The following is a 19,199-nucleotide window of genomic DNA, read 5'->3' as shown; positions in this document are numbered from 1 at the left end:
CTTTTTGTTTACTTCTTACATTACAGAGCCAAAGAGAAGGCCTAGCTGAGATCAGAGTCCAGCTCAGCTGGGTTTTTGTGCTGGTGTGCTAAAAATAATCCCTGCTAGGGCAGCTTTATAATTTGAACAGACAAGCAAGAACAGTGCCCCTTTTGCAGGAGAAGGGATTCAAGCAGAGTATGGAAAAGGTGACTTGCCTGTTTTTCCACAGGGAATTTGTGGCAGAGACAGAAATTTAACTTGGATCTGAAATTCTACTCCAGGACTCTTGCTGTCTCAGTCTGCTGCTGCTGGAAGCAGTCAAATGAGTGTTTGTGTTGGTTTTTTTTTTTTTTGGTTTGACTGTCCCTTGGCTGCAATTTACCGCTCTTCTGTGGAAGTGTGGTAACTGCTGCTGTGACTTTCTGTGTCCACTCCAGTGCAGTGAAATGTGTCAGTTTAAATGTTCTCGTTTGTGGGTCTGTTTTACTGGCAGTGGAATTGTGAGGTCACTTTTTGCAGAGAGGGTGGAGGAGTACTTGCTACTTGGAAAAGAATTGTGAGTGCTGCTCTGATGATGCTTTAGCTGCATATTAACACTCAGAGGGAGAGTGTTGTGGCCAGACCATGTGCATTTAGTGCTTACAGCATTTTAACTTCTGGGTATGGCTGCAGAAGGTTTCCCTATCAGCTAGAGGGTTACTTTTGTTTCTTTTGTTTCACGTTGCTTTGTTGTTATTTAACAACTTTCCTAAGCCTGTTCTGTGTGGAACATGTCTTTGAGAGTCCAATTCACTGGTAAAAGAAGAGCAGTGAAAGGTAGTTTAAGGTTCCTTTTCAGTAAGAATCTACTGCCTTCTTAGAAAACAGTTCACCACTTTGTGTCTAAGTTTGGATCAAGTTTGGTTCTATCCTCTGGAGGACAGGGGGGGAAAAAAGACAAGGCGGCACAGGTTTAGTATGCACTCATGGCTTAGCCCAGGTCTTATTTGGCTTGAGCATAATTTAGTCAGTCTTGAGCTCTTTCTTGTACTGCTCCTTCTTGAAGGTGTTGCTCAAAAACCTTTTTTTTTAAAAAAAAGGTTAAGCAAGTTAAAAAATGGTTTAAAAAAAAAAAAAAAAGTTGAGCAGGTGAGCAGAGATGTGCTAATGAAGTAGTTTAATTTAAATTTGGACAGTGAAAGGTGTTGTTTCATCACCAGCTTGCTGCTGCTGGAAGGGGATGGCCTCGCTTCCCCTCCTGTTTTGTTTCTACTGCTTCCCTTGGGCTGGTCCTGATGTTCTCGTGGCCTTGTGCCAAGCTGATGTAACTCACTAAAATGGCATGAGATGGGCCAAAATGGAGATGGGCCAGACCAAAGTCAGGCTTTTTGCCAAGTCAGTGTACTGAATCTGTTCTTGGAGCAGAGGCACGTGGGCCTGTGCGGGGCAGGCGGAGGGGGTTGCTGGAGGTGATGGTGGTTGGTGCCTTCTATGCAAAGGTGTAGGCATCTGAGATGGGGCAGCACCGTGCTGGGCTCACGCCCGCTCACAAGTGGTGCTGGACTGTGGGTGTGGAAAAGGTCAGCGAGCTGAAGCTCTGAGCTAACGGGCAGTGCCACTTTAAAATTTTTCATTCTGCTGTGGAGATTACTGGCACGGCCTCCTTCAGTAAATGCAAGGTTGTTGCCATGGAGGACAGGAAATCCCTCGTCTGCACGGAGAAGGAAAACATTGGAAACTGTCCTACTGTAAAGCACAGCTGCCTCTGTGCTGGGAGAGGGGTGCTTGCTTGTGCAGAGTGTTTTCCAAAGGTCTCCTTTTTGTCTGCAGATCTTTATGCCTTTGCTCTGTTTCTTAGAATGCTTTTTGCGTGTTTGAAGAGCGATGGACAAAGGAAGTGGGAGCAGCTGGCTGGGACTAGCTTTAAGTGCCCTGATTATCGTGAGAAGCAGAAGGGATTTTCGCTTGGGAGTAAGATACTTAACAAATTTACAGTATCTGCTTCATCCTTTAAATCCACAGCTCCTCTTCTTCCTCTTTCGTCTACTGTTTGCAGAGGAAGGTCTCTGCCTTTTCTTCCATTGGACCTCCAAAAACAGGAGGCCTTTCTGCTGCTAATGCCTGGATGGGGAGAACTGCCCTATCCCTGTAGGATGGGGAAGAAGTGAGATTTGAGGATGATCTTTCAGGATGTGTTGACCCCACCTTTCCACTGCAGGCTCTGCAAGAGGACTTGGTTCCTGTAAGAGCTGAAATCAGATAAGCATATGGGGAGGCTAATTAGTTCTGTTAAGCTTTTTAATGCCATCAAGTTGCATAAAGGTTGGGATGCTTGGCTGCTGCTGGGCAATGCTTGTCTGTCTTCTCCATGGTCTGTTCCATAGGTCAGACATGCAGGTTATCATTGATGTACACTAACAGTTACTGGTGGCCTGTAGATGGATGTCTGGATCGGGGTTTTCCCTGCCTTCAGAAAGAGGTTTGTCAGTTTTCTAGTTCAGCTCAGGTTCTGTCCCTACTGCTGTCCTGTCTGTGCATACTGGTAAAGTCCTGAGCTTGCTAGGTACTGAACAGAAGCAGGTAGGGGAAGTCTTGTCTGACTCATTGAGCTTTAACCTCTGCTTAGTAATGTTTTCTGGGCCAAGTGCTTGTGCTAACACTCATGAAGCTGAACTTACTGTTGCAAGACGCTGGAGGATGTTCCTGCATTGTAGACCATGGTGGTATAGAAGGTGTCTTGGCTGCAGAGGGAAGGGAGCTTGTGCTTTTCAGCTTCTCAGTATGTACGTGTGGGTACTGCTTTTAACATGCTGTGTTTCAATGAGCTGTGTGGTTCCTAGTGCTGTGCATTGTTGAAGTGGCAGCAAGCCTATGGGATACCTCTTGGGAGTTGCCGACAGGGATGGTGTGGGGAGGCTGTGGTACCTTTGACAAGCATTGTGGTGGGAACAGCATGAGAGCAGAGGGCTCTGGTTGAGGGGTGAAACTCCCCTCTTCCCTAAAGGGACTCTAGGATTTCCCTGGCAACTGTTTCTGGACCTGCCTCAGGTTGTTTTTTTTTTTTTTTTTTTTTTTTTTCAATTCAGATGATGTAATCCTAGTACAAGCAGCCCTCTTGCGTGGTTTCTTCTCATCCTGGGAAAGGAGGCTGGAGTCTCTTCTGATGTAAGCTGGCCTTGTGTTGACTAGCATGAATGCAAGGCTGATTTATGCTACTAGGGCTCCACAGCCATGTTTGCCTAGTTCTGAACACAGTTGGTTTTGACGTCTGTGTGGAGTCAATATGCAATACCTGATTCATGTTTTCCTTTATGAATGACTGCAAAGCACCACCTCCTCCGTTCCGTATCAGCCCTCCCTAGGTATATTTGCGCAAGTCAAGCCCTACTTTTTGTGTTGCCTTATTTTCCCATTGATAAGTGACGCAGGGTTCTTCAGATGTCTACATTTTGACATAATTCCTCTGCTCTGATGGGAGACCAGACTTTTTAGGCTTAGCTGAATAGCTCTGTCTATTTGAGTGTTTTTCTGGCATGGCCTTCTAGGTTGGGGCTGGCACCATTTGGTGCAGGGCCTGGCTCAGTTTGTTTAAGACTATCTGATCCTTGTGGAGTCCCAGCCCTGTGCCTTGTAAAACATGCCAGGAAATGGAGAAGTTGGTCACTGGACATGAGACAACATGGAAAAGCTCTACCTCATATATGTGTGGAGAGAAACAAAAGGTAGGAATTTAAGGCAGTAAATGGAGATGATGAAGCCTATCTTCAACTTAGTTGTCAGTAACAGCCTTTCTGGCAACTGTTTGTAGTATGGAGCTCTCCTTTTATTTTCTAGAGGCCACCCGTTGGTTAGAAGGAAAGAGGAAGAAGCATGGATCTAGGGAGGGTGAAGGAATCATGTCTCGCTCACATCAGACCCCAGGGCAATGTATTCCATGTTCTGTGGCAAGTATTGGTAAGAATGTAGCCAGAGTGAGCATTTGCACAGGATGGTGGGGGGAGGTATCGCTAATGGTGCAAAGCAAGGCTGATGACTGTGCTTCTGCCCCGTTGTTTGGTGCACGCCCCAATGAGCCCCCCTCCATTAGACACTTCCAGAGGCTCTGGAGAGAGCGACTTCTGCAAAATCCCTTGGCTTGCATTACAGCAGAGGGCAGTGAGGACCTGGAACTGCTGCCCATAGAAACTGTGGTGCCCCATCCCTGGAGGCACTCAAGGCCAGGTTGCAAGGGGAGCCCTGGGCAGCCTAAGCTGGTGCGGGAGCAGCGCTGCCTACAGTGGGTGTTGGAACTGGGTGGGCTTTGAGGCCTCTTCCAACTACCCAGTTTTGTGATTCATCAAGCACAAAGCGTAGCGTGGGGCCTGGGTGTTGCAAGTGGCTCAGAAGAGGGAAGAGGGAAAATGCAGCGCTGACCTGCTGTCCTTAGAACTGCGCATGTAATGTTTGCTCAAGTGAAATTGTAAGCTAGAGGATGTATGCTGAAGGAAGAAAGGGGGCAGTTGGCTGAAAAGCTTTCCTCAGGCAGGATAACTTGGTTTACAAAAATGGTTTAATTGTAGAAGCCGTGTGGTATGTGGGTATGCAAACCTTCAGCCACCAGAACTCCCTTGGTGCACACATCAACCAGAGGGAGGTGCAGCAAAAACAGGGAGCCCTCTGTGGGAGACAAGCAACTCTGTGTCTCAATGGGGAAATCTTTGTAAATAAACCACCTGGCCATGTTTGATTACAGCAGAGCTATAAAAGGAGCAAGGACACTGACTGGAGTGGCTCCCTGACTGGTGACTGATGAGATGGATGAGTTTAGTGAGAGATGGAGGTAGGGACAGCTTCCTCCCTGGTCTTTACCCATGGCAGGAAGGATGTAGGAATCTCGTTGTCATTTGAGTGTTGTGCTGCTGAGAACTCCTTGTCTGCTAACTGCTGTGAGGTGGGTTATGCAGCATAGGCGTGGAGAGTGAAGTGGATGGGCTGTTTCCTTTCTTCTTTGTGTTCTGTTCAAGGCAATGTGGAGCAATGGGCCATGGTCTCCCGTCAGCTCCCCTATGGGATGGAGAGATGTATCACTTCTGGGGAACCCGCAGGACCTTCACAAATGGATCGCTTCTCTTGAGCACAACAAAAGAGGGGAAGATAAGAGGATAGAGGGCAGCCCCTGCCCTCTGTAAGCCATAGACAGAAGGGGCTAATGTGCAGCACTGGGTTTTGGTTCCTCCCAGGTTTGTGGTTGTGCTCTCCAGCAGTGTTGCAATGTGTGTTGTACTGTAGCAAGCATGCATCCTGACTACCCTGCTGTCACAAAAAGCTCTTTCTCTTCCAGCAGTGTCAGCTGCAAGCTGCTCAAGGCAGGCTATGGTCTTTACTGGTGTTAGTGTAACACCTTGTGTAGAGGAGTCATGATCCCAGCCCTGAGCTATTGCCTGGAAGCAGGTGTTTCTCAGTCCTCTGCACGCTCCTTGCTGCAGGACCCTGTGGCCAGGTACATGCTGACTGGCAGAGAACAGAGGGGGCTGCAGCAGGTTTCCAGCTGCCTGCAGACGGTCTCTGTGCTGGTAGTGGGACAGACTTCTGCGGAGATGGGCCAGAGAAAACAGGTTTATTTCCTTGGCCTGGACTCACAGTGAGGCTTAAAGGAGAAGAATTGCAGTCGTACCGTGAATGAAGACAGATTGAAGAAGGCAGCCCACACCACTAGAATGAGCTGAGGGCTCATGGTTGCAAAACTGGAGTGTCTTAGTCCTTGCATCAAAGTATTTAGAGGTGGATGTCTCAGTATCTGTGCCTGTCGGTCACTGAGAGCATCCTTGTGCCAGATGCTTGCTGCCCATATGGAGCCCAAGCTTGTGTTGCCTGATGGGAGCAGAGGAGTAGAGGGAGCCTTTTCTCTGATCTAAGTTTCCCCTGCAGCTTCAGCACAGCCTTTGTCCCTGTGTGGCTGCTCAGCCAGGTCTCTGTGTTGCTCCTGCTAGGCTGTGTGAGATGTGTTCTCACCATATGGTTTTTGTTGCCACAAGTGAGTGAAGCCAGAAATCTGATATGTGAAAGCAATATCACGGCTGATTTCCTGGGGCTGGTAAGTACAGGAATTATAAAAACACTTTGGCATGTTTCAGTGAGGTGCTTCTTGTAGCATAGCACTAGGCTGGGGAATGAAAGGCAGAAAGCAGAGGTTGATCAGCTGTGACAAGGACAAACAGCAGGTGGGTGAAGCTTTTATAACAGGAGTGCTTCTGTACTTCAGGGTCCTGCTCTAATTTCAGGAAGAAAGTGCTCCTTTGCTGAGGGGAAGCTGGGTGTAATTCTCCCTGTTAAACATCAAAAGCAGGCTCTGATTCCCTGGCCATCATTTCTCTTGTCCCACAGCTTGCTTTCCAGCCTTGGAAAAAAGGAAAAACCCCAAGAAAGTGGCTTGGGGTTGAGGCTTTGGATGTCTGCAAAGGTCAGATCAAAAAGGAATTCATGCAGGAAAAGTGGAATGAAAAGACATCTGCTTGCCCCAGGGTGCCTGTCCTTAGGTCTCCAAGTGGAGGAACAAGAATGCAGGGGGCACATTTCCACAAGTAAGCATGCAAGAGTGTTTTGTGGCACAGCAGGCAGGGCTTGGCCGAGTCCATGTGTTATTAAATTGCCTCCAAAGCAGGGCAGGCACGTCCATGCTGCCTGCTGGGAAAGCTGTCTGACCCACTGTGCCCTAAATGTGGAATATCTGCAGACTGAAGCTACAAGGACTATTCTAACAGCTGCATTTCCAATTCCTAGCAATGTTTCCTGGTTAAAAGCCTCCTGCCTTTGTTATGGCACCATGCTGATTGGTCCTTGCTGGTGCACACCAGCATGGTGATGTTTCCGCTCTAGAACTTGAGGCTGAATGTATTTCATGAGGGCCCTTTTGGCATTTTGCAGTGGATGGGAAGTAATGGTGGGATTCTTGTGGTTGCCTTTCCTACTGATGTCTGGAACCAGGTGTTGTGGTGATGGATCCTGCCTTTGGATCCAGGCAGGTGAGTCCACAGCTGTGTCCTGATCAGCAAGTCAGCTTTAAACCCAATGCCTTGAAGTAAGCCCAAGGAAAGTGATGTGTTGCCAAACCTGAGATTTGATGCATCTGTGCCTGTGGCAGGCACCCTGGCAGCTCTGTGTGCTGCTCAGCAGCACCCACAGGCACAACGTCTGGCAGAGCTCCCGCCTTTGCCTTGTCTGTAAATATTTGCATCCTTTCCTTGCCATCAGTAGTCTGGCATTTGCTCAGAGAGAAGGTAACAGATGTTCAGGGAAGTCATTTTCTGGATGGCCAGGTCTTGGTAGCTGTGTAGGAAGGCTTCCTGGGGGGGTGGGGGAACCATGGTGCAGCAAAGCAGCAGTGCTTCCTTCTGCAGCACATTCTCCTTGTGATTTGTGGAGTGCTGTGCATATCTAGCTACTGCCTGCAAAGCAGGAGGCATTCTCAGCTTGGAGCACTGGTGTTTGGCAGGTGGTTGTATTCAAGAGGAATGAAGAGGGCTGCTGGTAAACCTGCATGTCTAATCTCTCATCTTTTAATGCTTTCCTGAGTCAGCCAGTTCAGTGGTTACTGATTTACTGTTTCTTCTTCCTGAGACTTGAAGGGAGTTCATGTTGGCTTTTCCAGAGGCAAGATGTGGTCTCATGAGGGCAATGCTTTCTCATGGTCCTCAGTCTCTCTGTTGTGGGCTTGATTGATCAGTGCTGCTTCACCTCCTCAGGGCCATCACCTGCTGGAATCCTGCCCAACGTAACCCATCAACATCTGTGCACTGGCCTGGAGCAGTATCTGCTTTGGCACTGCAGGTGGTAATTAATAGGATGTATAGCTTCACTGCCAGCTAGAGAAAGGCCAGACGTGGAAAGTGCTTAGGCTTATTCCTTCATTTCTTCACCTGCCGCAGTCACTGCAGAAGAAACCTTTGGGAACCATTTGCCAAATGTTTCTCTTCGAAGCAATCCAGGTTGAAGCAATGCTTGTGATTCCTGCCTCCCTGCTTGTTTACAATGCTGCTCTGTGAGACCGGGAGTAAAACAGCAGCGGACTGACCCAGGCCGGAAGTAACCTAGGAGAAATGATGGCTTGGGTGCTGCTGCTAACATGATGCTAACTGAGAAACCATGCTCATGGTCAGAATTCAGTGGACTGCAGAGGTTTGCAGTAGGTCTTCTGGTAAAGGCATGTTTTGCTGATAATGAAGAATGGTTTTTAGGAATATGTTCTCTCTGTTGGCATGTTTATTCCTGCAGGAGATAACAGCATCTTTCAGAGGAAGAGAGCCCCAAACCCTCAATCTCACCCAGAGGATGCTGAAGTGAATGTGGATGATGCACTGGCCTGTGTCTCATTCTCTGAGTTCTGGAGATGTTTGCCCTTGTTAGAGTGGTAACATTTGCATGGAGTCAAAACTCTGCTTTGATCTGTTAGAGGGGAAGTGAATGAAGAGAGCAATTAGCCAGTGTTAGCACCTGTCAAGGCAGGAGGCAGCTGGTGCTTCTGTGGGTAAGTCCCTGCCAGCCCACCTGCCTGCTCTCATGCTGCATATTCTCCAGGAAGGGCCCAGGCTCTTCAGGAAGGAATTAGGTCCATGGCAGTCCTGTGAGGGGCTCAGGGGGACACCAGCCTGCTGTAACGTGGTGCAGCTGTGCCTTGGCTGGAGACTGGTTGGTACCCAGCCTCACTTTATCTAGGATTGTAGCAAAAATGCTAAGTCATGGCTTGAAACAGTGATAGAGCAACTGGTAGGAAGGCAGGGCCAACCCTCGGATGCTCAGGTGCATGCAGTGCTCCTGAGTGACCAGAAGAGGTGGAGCCATGATCCACCCCTTGCCAGACCTCATTTAATGGTTGGCAGTGGAGGCAAAGCTATCTTGCTGTACATCCCTGCTATACCTGAGGCCTTCTAAATATAAGCAGCTTCTTTCCTTTATTTCTGTGCCTGTGGCTGTTGCGTGTGAGCAAATCTTCACTTGCTACAGCCTAGGACCTTGCTGTTCTGCCATCATTGCTGTGCTTTCTGTCACATTACAAGGATCAAAGGAAGCATGAAAACTCCTGGGTAGAGCTGGGAGTGCTGTCACCATTTGCTGGCAGGTTTTCTTTTTCCAGAGGAGGTAGTCTTAGAGTATACTCCCAGAAGGGGCTGGGACTTCCCAAAGAACAGGAGGGAATTAAGGATGCAGTGTCTGCCCTTGGCTCCTCAGGATGTTGCAAACTGCTCCTGGTCCTTCCAACAGTGTCTGGGATCCCCACAGCACTATTCCAGTGCTGGGCAGAGAAACCTCATGTCAACAGCTGCTGTGCTCCGCTCTCCTCCAAAGACTCCCAATTAATTTTTTAAAACACAGCCCATCTGTTCTCAGCCTGCAGACTGCTTGAGATAGGGGCTGTCTTTTCTGTGTGTATTAGAACAGCGCTGCAGAAAGGGGTCCTGGCCTCGGGCGCGGTGACAAGCAGAACATTAAACTTTGTGTGAAGTGACTGTGTGTTCTGGCACAGCCCTAGGCTGATGAAGTTGTCAAGGGAAATGCCATATTTTTGTTTTCTTGGTCATGTGCAGAAACTGTCATGAATACAGAAGTGCGTCTGCTTGGTCTGGAGATTTTTACTATCCCCTTGTGCAGCTGCTGCTTTAATGTTGTGGGTGCTACTGAGCCATGTTGTTCTCCCAGATCTTTCTTTCGTGCTGTTTTATTCTGAGTTTTGTTTTTCTGGAAGCATGGTGGAGGAGCTGAGGTTGTCTCTGTGGTCTTCTCTTTGCTAGATCTCCAGGCTTGTGCTCCGGAGCTCAGTAGGACAAGCGTGCTGCTGAGCACGTGGCATCCTGTGCTGCCTCCTGCCCTTTGTGGTGCTTCTGCCCTGGGCTGGAGGCTGTGTCCTCAGGGCTCCTGATAACCACATCAAAACGGGCCTGACCCTGTGACTGAGCCAAGGCTCTAATTACCAATGCAAACTCACTTTTATGGTTCAGATTTGTTAAAGATTTTTGGCAGGCTGACTGGAGAGCCTTGTGCCACATCAGGAGCTGCTGGTGTCCAAGTGCTGCACGTTGGACTATATACTGCCTGTTTTTCCTGCACAGAGATAGCATAAAATCCACAACCATGACTAATGGGGTAGGAATTAGATGTTCTGCTCATGCAAAACCTCGACCAAATGTGTGCTGCTCAGAGGTCTGGTGCACAGATGCTATGTTACTGAGCATGGAAGTGCAGCTGGAGCACTCAGGTATTCTCCTTGTGTCACTGTGCAGCCTGCAGGACAAGAGCCTGGCTGTCATCCTGCCTTGGGGTGGGCAGTGCTGCTCCATCACTTGCTCTTCTCCACTGCTCAGGGTGCAGGTGGCTGCATAGCTCAGCTGGGATGTGGTTAAAAATTACACCTAAAGGTCAGCTTACTTAAAATCATTTGGGGGAATGTTTTAATTTAAAAAAGCATTCAAAAAAGAATCAGTGTATGTGATAGTAAAAATGTGATTGCTTTTCCTCACTGAGTGGTGACAGTGAGAAGCTGTGGTTTGCATTCGTCTTTCTTGTCTGTGCCTACATGGATCAGGATCACTTAACCTGCTTTCAAGCACTAGAAAAAGTGACTCCAGCCACCTCCTGTGCATGCTCAAAACTGGAGTCCCAAAGCTGACACTGACTGTGCCCTGCAGCCCAGTGGGGGTGTGAGAAAGAGGACAGGCTGGGGCATTTCTTCATGCTGTTCTGGCTGTCAGGAAGGCACTCCCTGCAGCCAAGCTTACAGCAGCAAGCTGCTTGCCAGCTGTGTGGGCAGGCTCAACGCATAGGTCATGTGGCATGGCTGCAGATTTTTAGTGCACTTGAAAACTGAGCTAAGCTGGAGGGTTGTGCAATAAGCCCGGGAGACAGCTGTTGTGGCAGTGGATAAATGACCAGGAAGCAAAAAAACACTATTTCCCTGTTTCAGAGACAGAAGAATCTCTTTTCTGCATGTTGAGGTTTTAGGTTCCAGATGGGAGCAATGGCCTTAGCTGCAGCCCAGAAAGGGTGGTTGAGCCCACACCTTTGCATCTGGGTGGGCAATGAGTATGGATTCCTGGCTCTCGATCCACTGCTGTGGGAGGAACCACTGAGGGACTCTTTGGTATTGAAGGGTTAAGCAGTGTGGATGCAAGGAATGAGCTGCGGTGCTCCTTTTGTGAGTCAGAGGGAAAAATGTGCCCTCCCTCTCAGATGTTTCCCTCTGTCCAAAAATGGCTAAATGGGCTCAGTGAAAAAAGCAAGGAGGCATTCCTCGTATTCTCTGGAGTAATTAGATTTAAAAGCCCGTACTTAAAGGGGTAGCTTGCAGCAAATTAAATATGACTCTGGCAGGAATTCTGCAGGAAGGCGGCTGTGTCTTGGGTACTATAGAGCAGGCTGGGCACTGGCTGGGGAAAAACAAGGCTGTCAGAGATGGACATTAACGAGCAGTCTGTTAGTCAGCATGGATTACTAAACACAGGAGGTCAGTCTGTCTTCTTTATTTTATTAGGGATGGCTGACACGCAGCAATAACCACAGGACTCAACTGGGTTTGCTTCTGAGCGCACAGGTTAAATAGTGTCAACCCCATCCAAAAGCCATTCGTGTCAACAGGAGTCTTTCCTCCAACTTTCAAAGTGATTTGGAGCATGACCAAAGTTAGTTTAATAGGCTTTTTTAATATATATCTTGTGATCTTCCTGCAGCCAAACAGCCTGCGTTGTCTTCTCTGGAGCAGGATTGCAGGCACTTACTACATCATTTGCTGGTGGCAGTCTGCCTGTGCTGAAGCACACGTGAGGGCTGGTCTGCAGCAAACATCTCTGTGCAGAGAAATACCATCTTTGCCTCCAGACCTCCCAAGGCCCCTCTTCTGCCTTGTGAGGGTTTGTGGAGGCTGTTGGTTTGAGGCCTGTATGATGGGGGGTGGAAAGCAAAGCTTAAAAAGAGAGGGAAATGAAGAGAAAAGGAGGAACGTTAGCTTGTCTGTGTTATAGCCCACCCTTCCTGCCTCCAGCCAGCTGGAGAGCCAGCACTGGGCAAGACTTTGGTGTAGGAGAATTGCTGCTGCCACCTCCTCTCTGGCCCAGAGATGGAGAGATGTCTGCCTTGCTGTCCAAAAGTAGGGTTTCACAGAGGCTGAGGCTATGAACAGTGCCACCTTTGTCCTGAATAAGTGGAAAAATCTCCAGGTCTCTTCTCTTGGGGAAAAAGCAAGTCTATGCCAACCCTGGAGAAACCTGCTGGGGCTGTGCCATTTGAGCTGTCTGTCCTAGTGCGTGCCCAGTACAGGACTGTTCCAGCAGACTCCATGTGTGTAGGTCCTTGTGGTGGGGTGAGAGAAGCATCAAGGGGAGAGCTCCCAAGAGCATCTCAGCCAGGCTGCTTGTGCCAGCAGTGTAAGGTCTACTGAGCTGCAGGATGGATGTTGGATGTGTTTCCTAAGACCTTCTGACCCTGCAGGCTCATGTTTAAAAACTGTTTCTTCTTCAGGTGGGTTTTCCCACTCCTGTAAGGATGCCTGACCTGCCAAAGAGGTCCCGGTTGGCCAGAATGTCCCTAGTGAGAATGCTTTAGAACTATAAGAATTGTGAGAGAAAATAGAGGAAGAAGAAAAGAGGAGGCGGAAGAGGTTTCTTCAGGGTGTTTCGGTCACTGGATGAGAATTTCTTTTTTTTTTTTTTTTTTTTTTTTTTTGTTCTTCTGGGCAGAATGAATTTCTGGGATGGAGAACAGTTGCTTCATCTCCAGTGTCAGCATGGACTTTGCTTTGTGGCTTGTCCGGTAGAGAGATCGTGGCTGGGTATCCTGAGCAAAGATGGAGGTTTTTCCTTCCACAACTGATAATCTCCTTTATGGGATAAGGCTTCAGCTCTCTTCAGTGGCATCTGCAAATACCAAGCCTGGGCAGCTCATTGGAAGTGTTCACATTTTGCCTGGACAGAAATGTTGCAGTTTCTCAGTATCGAGCTCACATCAGTTGGTGGTTTTTACTCTGTAAAAGTTGATCACATGTAGAGGAAGCCAAACCCAGGGCTTCTGAGTTGCAGGTCATTCTGCAAGCTGAGCTTTTCTTTGCAAGGAAATTCCATTTAAGGGGAGCCCTGAGTGAAGTGGAGTGCTGAGATCTTGTGCAGAGGTGAGCATTTCAACAAGGCAGCTTAGCATAGGTGAGGATTCAGCTCGTTCTTCCCTTGCCCAAATGCCCACAACACATGCAAATACTGTTTTGCCAAAGACACTTCAATGTTGAATCCCATCTGTGTCTGTCTGAAGCTCTCCAGTGTGGATGTGTGGGATTTGTTTCTGCCTGGTATAGATGGAGGGGCTAACCCCGTGCTTTATCCCATCATGCACATTGTTGGGATGTATGTTCCCAGCTTGAGCTCTGGATAAAACCTACAGAGACAGTTGGGACCACTGAGCCAAGCTCCTTCACCATGTTTCCTTCCCATTGTGCTTCAGTGCCCTGGTGTATTGTGTACTGTATGGGCAGTGTCCTGCTGGGAGGAGGGGGGCCTCTGGTCCTTGGAAATCAAAGGAAAGTCTGGTTGAAAGTAGTTCATTTGCTAAAGCTCATTCTTATCCAGCTCTGTGCAACCAGCTGTCTGCTTGATTTAAGCTCTCAGAGTGATGCTGAAGTGATGCTGGCTGAGCCTCTGTACCCAGGACGCCTTGAATAACCTGAAAGGGAAAGGAAGAAGAAAGGCAAGGTTCAAGGTTGAGAAGACAGAAAGTACACTGAGAGAATGAATTCCTGTGTGCATTGGGTTTTTTTTTTTTTTTTTTTTTTTGCGGGAGCACAAGTTGTTTTCTTCAACCTAAAATGGCAATTTCTAAGCCAAACGCGACTGGTTGGGGGCATTTAGGAACATGACTTCGACTTCACAACAACGAGCGCCCTGTGCTCCCAGCTATCCAGCTTGCATATGACCAAGTGCAGGTGAGGTACTTGACTGTTTTTTTTGTTTGTTTTTTGTTTTTTCCTAAAGTCTTCTATTTCCCTCAATTTTAAATCCACCATTGTTCTCTGCTGCTGGCACCCATTTCTTAGTAGCATGTGTACCAGCAGGGGTAAGGGGTCAGCACCATGCTTAGCGGCCCCCCCCATTCTCCTGTTTTCTGAACAGGACCCCTTCCTTAGCATGTTCTGCCTTTTTATCATTTCTTTTTCTTATTGATAAGTATCAAGAGCTGGTAGGCTGAAAATGTGGTGTATATCTCCAGCTGTTCTCTCTGCCTGCTAGTAGCTTGGATCGGATGCCTGGAGTAGGCTCATGTCTCCATTTGCCATTAGGGAATGGGGCTGCACTTTTCCAGGCAGCTGAAGAGAACCATCACTTTGATCCTATTAAAGCTTCTGTTCCATGAGCATCTCTTTGCTGCCAGATAGATGTCAAAAAAAGAGGGAATTGAAAGTATAAAAATGCTTCAAGAAATGGAAAATTGCTGAAACCTGCTTTTTCCAGTTCTTTTTCCCCTCTGTGACCTGACAGGGTTGAAGTTTTGTGTCTATTGTATGCATGCTGCTTGGGTGAAAACTGGCATTCCTTTGCTGTCCTCACTTTTGTTTAAGGGAGAAGCCTCCACCAGATACCATAAGAGCCACGAGCATCACTTACTTGAAACTATGTCCCATTTTCTCTCCCTGACCTTGTAAAGGGAGGCTGATCAAAAACCTTACTTCTTCTTTTATATCAGAAAAGAGATTTGAAAGGGTTTTGTGGCAGCAGAAAAAAACCCAGCTTGCACATGGCCTTTCCACATGGCTACAGACATGGGTATCTTCCACAGGGTTTCCTGTTTGGTAGAGCACCTGTGGCTCTGGCACAGAAAAATATCTGGAGGCAAACATGCTGCCTTCTGCAGCACTTTCTGGAGCTACGGGCTGCAGGTGGTTTGGCGGTGCTGTGGGTGAGGCCTGTATGCTTCTCAGTGGTTTCCTCTTGCTCTCAGCTGCTGAAGCATCTCCTGGGCTGGCAGCCCTGTGTCTGTGGGATGACTCAGTGCCTGGCAGAGGCAGGGAAGGCCAGCAGCCCCCAGCCCGTGCCCGAACAGACCTGGCTTTGTGCTGCCTGGCTTAAAGGAGCTTTATGGCTCTTCTAGGCCCTGCACAGGACCTGCTTTGTGGGGTGCTGCAGGGCAGGGCCGTGCTCACATGGCTCTACTGTGCTTGTGCTGTCCTGAAGGCTGTGTCACCAGCCCCAAGCCAGCATCGTGGGTCTCATAACTGACTATGGAGTGTTTAGTAACAATCTCTTTGCCAAGGGTCTCCTAATCATGTGTAAACATATGAAATCTCAGCTCTGTGAGGCTTTTTGTTCACGCTTCTGCTGCTCAGTTTCATGTTGAAACCCCCTCTGCAGCTGCAGTCTCTCAGTTGCAGGGGCAGCCATATGGTTTGACTCTAAGACCAAAATAGTGATTTTTTTTTTTTTAATATGCTAGGATGGAACAGGTGTTTGATAAATTACCACAAACCTGTCCCAGTGTGGAAGGATCCTTTTAAAGCTCCTTCTTATATTCTCAACTGGGATTAAATCTTAAAATGTTGTATTGAAATGAAAAAAGTTCCGGCACCTTGGTTTTCAAGTGAAAAGCTTTGATATCAAAAGGTTTTTATTTATTTATTTATTTTGTCAGAATGGTTCATTGGTTGTGGCATGAGTCTGCAAACACTTCTCCTTCAGCTGGAGCTGCATGTTTTGGCAACAGGAATTAGTCACCTGAATAATTGCACCAGCTCTGTTTGCTGTTCTTGCCCAGTGTATCCCACCTGTTTGAGTGTTCCCAGCGCAATTTCTGGGGATGCTTCTGCTTCTTTCACCCACTTACTGCAGGTAATGGGCAGGCAGTGAGGGTTCTCCCACCACCTCCTCCTGCCCGCTGGCATTGTGTCATGTCCTCCGTGAAACCAAGTCACATTTCTTGTAAAATCTCTGTCACTGCATGGTGCTACAGAAGCTGTAAAGGCTGGGATTTGTGCTGCTGCTTGTGTTGCACAATGTTGGCTGGCTCCTCTCCTTCCCTAAGGGCTGGACCTTGCCTCTTGCTACTGGGGTTATTGCAGTGTTCTGCTGGAAACATCTCTTCTTGCAGTGTGGCTGCAGCTTATGTCTAGTTTTGCCTGAATTCCATCAAGCTCTGCAAGAACTCACACTCATGAATGTGAAAGGATTTTAAAGACTTGTTTTGCAAACAGCTTTTAGAGTCGTGAAATCATTTAGTTTGGAAAAGATCTGTAAGATCATCATGTCCAACTGTCAACCTGACCTACTAAATCCTGTCACTAAACCAGGTCCTCAGTGCTGTGTCCACCCATCTCTTAAATACCTCCAGGCCTGGGAACTGCACCACTGCCCTGGGCAGCCCATTTTGAGATCTGACCCCTATCTCCAAAAGGAACTTCTTCCTGGTGTTCAATCTGAACCTTCCTTGGCAAACTTGAGGCCATTGTATTATTGAAGTTTTAGAAATCAGTCACTTTTCCAGTGTTACCCATCAGCTGCTGGGCATTTGTGCAGCAGAAAGCCTGGAATAACACAAGGTGAACCTGGCCTTAAGCATACATAGAAACAGGTTGTGCAGTTTTTCTTATAGGTAAGCTGCCAAGCCTGAAGAGGGAACTGTCAAATGCTGTGGCAATGCTCATACAATAATCCCAATGGTTCTAGCAGGAAATTCTTAAGATACGCTGAGTTTTGCTACCAAACTCTGGTGGTCCATAGGCTGCATCAGTCCTGCTCTAAAGTCCCAGTGCTGCAAGCAGATCTCTTGTCCTTACCATGCCTGGGGCTGGGCACAGTGGTCCTTGCAGCGCCTTCCTGAGCCTGTGCTTTCCCCCAAAGGTTGGGTTACCAGCCCTTTTCCCTCCAAGTCCCTGTGGAGTTGTGGAACAGTCTACATTGAAAAATACTTTCAAATAATGGTGTCCTACCATCAGCTAACCTACTCTACTGCACTAAGCCATGTCCTTCAGTGCTGTGTCCACGTGTTGTTTTTTTTTCCCCTACTGGTGCAGACCTTGCCATCGCTGGAACCCCAGGATGTTGAAGGAAGGGAAGGTAAATGGTCACAAACCAACAGTGCTCTCTTGAGTGTTGTGTGGTTTTTCTGGACATGTCTGTGTGCATGAGGAAGCCATCCCAAGGAAGCAATTCTGTATTGTGCAGGTGCAAGCTGTTAGTGAGGTAATGGAGGTTCCTCCATGGGGACCTTCAGAAGCCACCTGGACATGGGCCTGGGAACCCTCCTCTGGGTATTTCTGCTGGGCAGGGCCTGCAGCAGATGGACAAATGTAGAGGTGCCTTCCCACCTCTGCCATCTTGCTATCTGTGACCACCCAGCATGTGGGCTGTAACCTTGAGGGGAACTCCCTGGGATGTGTCTCTGTCCAGAAACCTGCACAGCTGCAGAGCAAGGAGGAACCAGAGCACCTGAAACTGCTGCAGAAGGGCATGATGCTATTTTTTTAAGTGCAACCTTCACCTCACATCACAAGCTAAGATTTAAACTGAAAGAAAAAAGGTAATGCATCTCTTTAACATGGGAAATAGCTTGCTAGCAAACAGGGACAGTGAAGTCAGGCTGACAGGTGAATTAACACTACTACTAAGCTGCTCTTTTAGTTCTTGAAAGTAGAAGAGCGTATTTTTAGCAACAGGGTTTTAAGTGTTTTAGGCCTGAAACCGCCTTGGAGGCTGAAAGTCAAGCCTGCTCTGCCAACCTGTGCAGCTGCTTGAAAAAGGAAAGGACGCGTAGGGGGAGAATTCAAACCAAATCTGCTGTGAGCCCTGGCTTTCTGGTGCAGATGGGGAGGTGGACCCCAGCCGTGACCAGAGAGAAAACTGTTGCTGAGATGTGTTGCTGCTCCTTCAACTCCCTGCTTGGGGCTTAAGGGGATTTAGTGACAGTAAACATCCAGTTCCTGTAGCAACAGGGGTTGCAGCCCACCGTGGTCAGTGCCATCTTGTTGTACCGAAGAGCTCGGGGGTCAGACAGTGCGTGGTGTCTGGACGATGAAACCTGAGCCCTTGAGAAAGGAGGGGAGTTTTAATGAGATAGCATGAAATGGCTTGCCTTTGCTAAACCATTTGGTAAAAATAGCTGATTTTTGAGTAAGAGGGAGATTTGTAAAAAGATCTGCCCTGTAGATTTCTCTTTCTGGGGCTCTTGGCTTTCTGTGCTGCCTCTGTCTGTGGCACAGATTTCAGCTGAACTAATCCTGTAAAAATGCTGCAACATCCCCTTAATTCCCTCTAAACCAGGCTTCCCTCAGGATAACCACAGCAGAGCCCTGAATCAGTGCAGGCGGTGTTTAGGCCTGAAATCTCAGCTTGGATGAGCTGAGCTGAGATGCTGGGCAGGGAGCTGGGAGGGCTGGTGGAGCTCATGCTCTTCTGCCATACTTTGATGGGGCAGGACATCTGTCTAGAGGACCTGTGGGATGGCTGATCTTATCTTTGTATATAAAAACATGGTGGGGAGGGGTGGGGGGAGGAAGCAATCCTAAAGCTTTTTTCACTGCTCATCTTTCTATAGAAATGATAAGTAACATAAGTCCTAGTAAAGCAGTCACTTGGAGCTTAGGAAGGTGGTCCATCTAGATTTGCTGAGTCTGGAGATGAGACACAGACTGCGTCCCACCAAGTCTCAGATTTCATCTCTTTCATGTCATGAAAAGCATTTCCTTTGATGGGAAAACTATGTTGTGCAATTTGCAGACCTCTTGCAAAACAAGAAAAAAAAAAAAAGAAAAGGAAAAAAGTTTCTGGAATCATGATGGAATGAAAGGTCTAAACCCAAAGATCTATTCTTGTGATTGAAATGATCAATGTCAATGTAACTGAAAGCTAGCAAGCATGTCAAAATCTTGTTCCTGACATCCTGTGAGCAGTCACATGCATCAGCAGAGCAGGGCCACTGCCTCATGAGCAAACTTCTGTCCCTCTCCCACGTGGACCAGAGCTTTTACCCAGAGCTAGGGCCTGATGCTCACAGCTGGTTACCCTGCTCTGCTGGGAGAATGTCAGAGGATGGCCCTCAGTGTCCTTCAGATGTTTTAAGTAGTTGGGCTGAGCCTCATCAGGTATGGAAAGAGAACTAGGGGGAAGATGGGCAGTTATGTTTCTGGTAGCCATCTCTACGGTGGTAAATCTTACAGACTCGAGTGTCAAGATTTGAGCCCCCAGGAGAAGGTGGGCTGGGAAAGGAAAGCTGTGTAGAAGAGCCCAGGAGGAACCTGGGTC

This window comes from Tympanuchus pallidicinctus, unplaced genomic scaffold (assembly GCF_026119805.1).
Source record: "Tympanuchus pallidicinctus isolate F22 unplaced genomic scaffold, pur_lepc_1.0 scaffold1, whole genome shotgun sequence".
NCBI classification, from domain to species: Eukaryota; Metazoa; Chordata; class Aves; order Galliformes; family Phasianidae; genus Tympanuchus; species Tympanuchus pallidicinctus.
The sequence above is the reverse complement of the archived record's forward strand: the minus strand, read 5'-3'. Positions refer to the sequence as shown.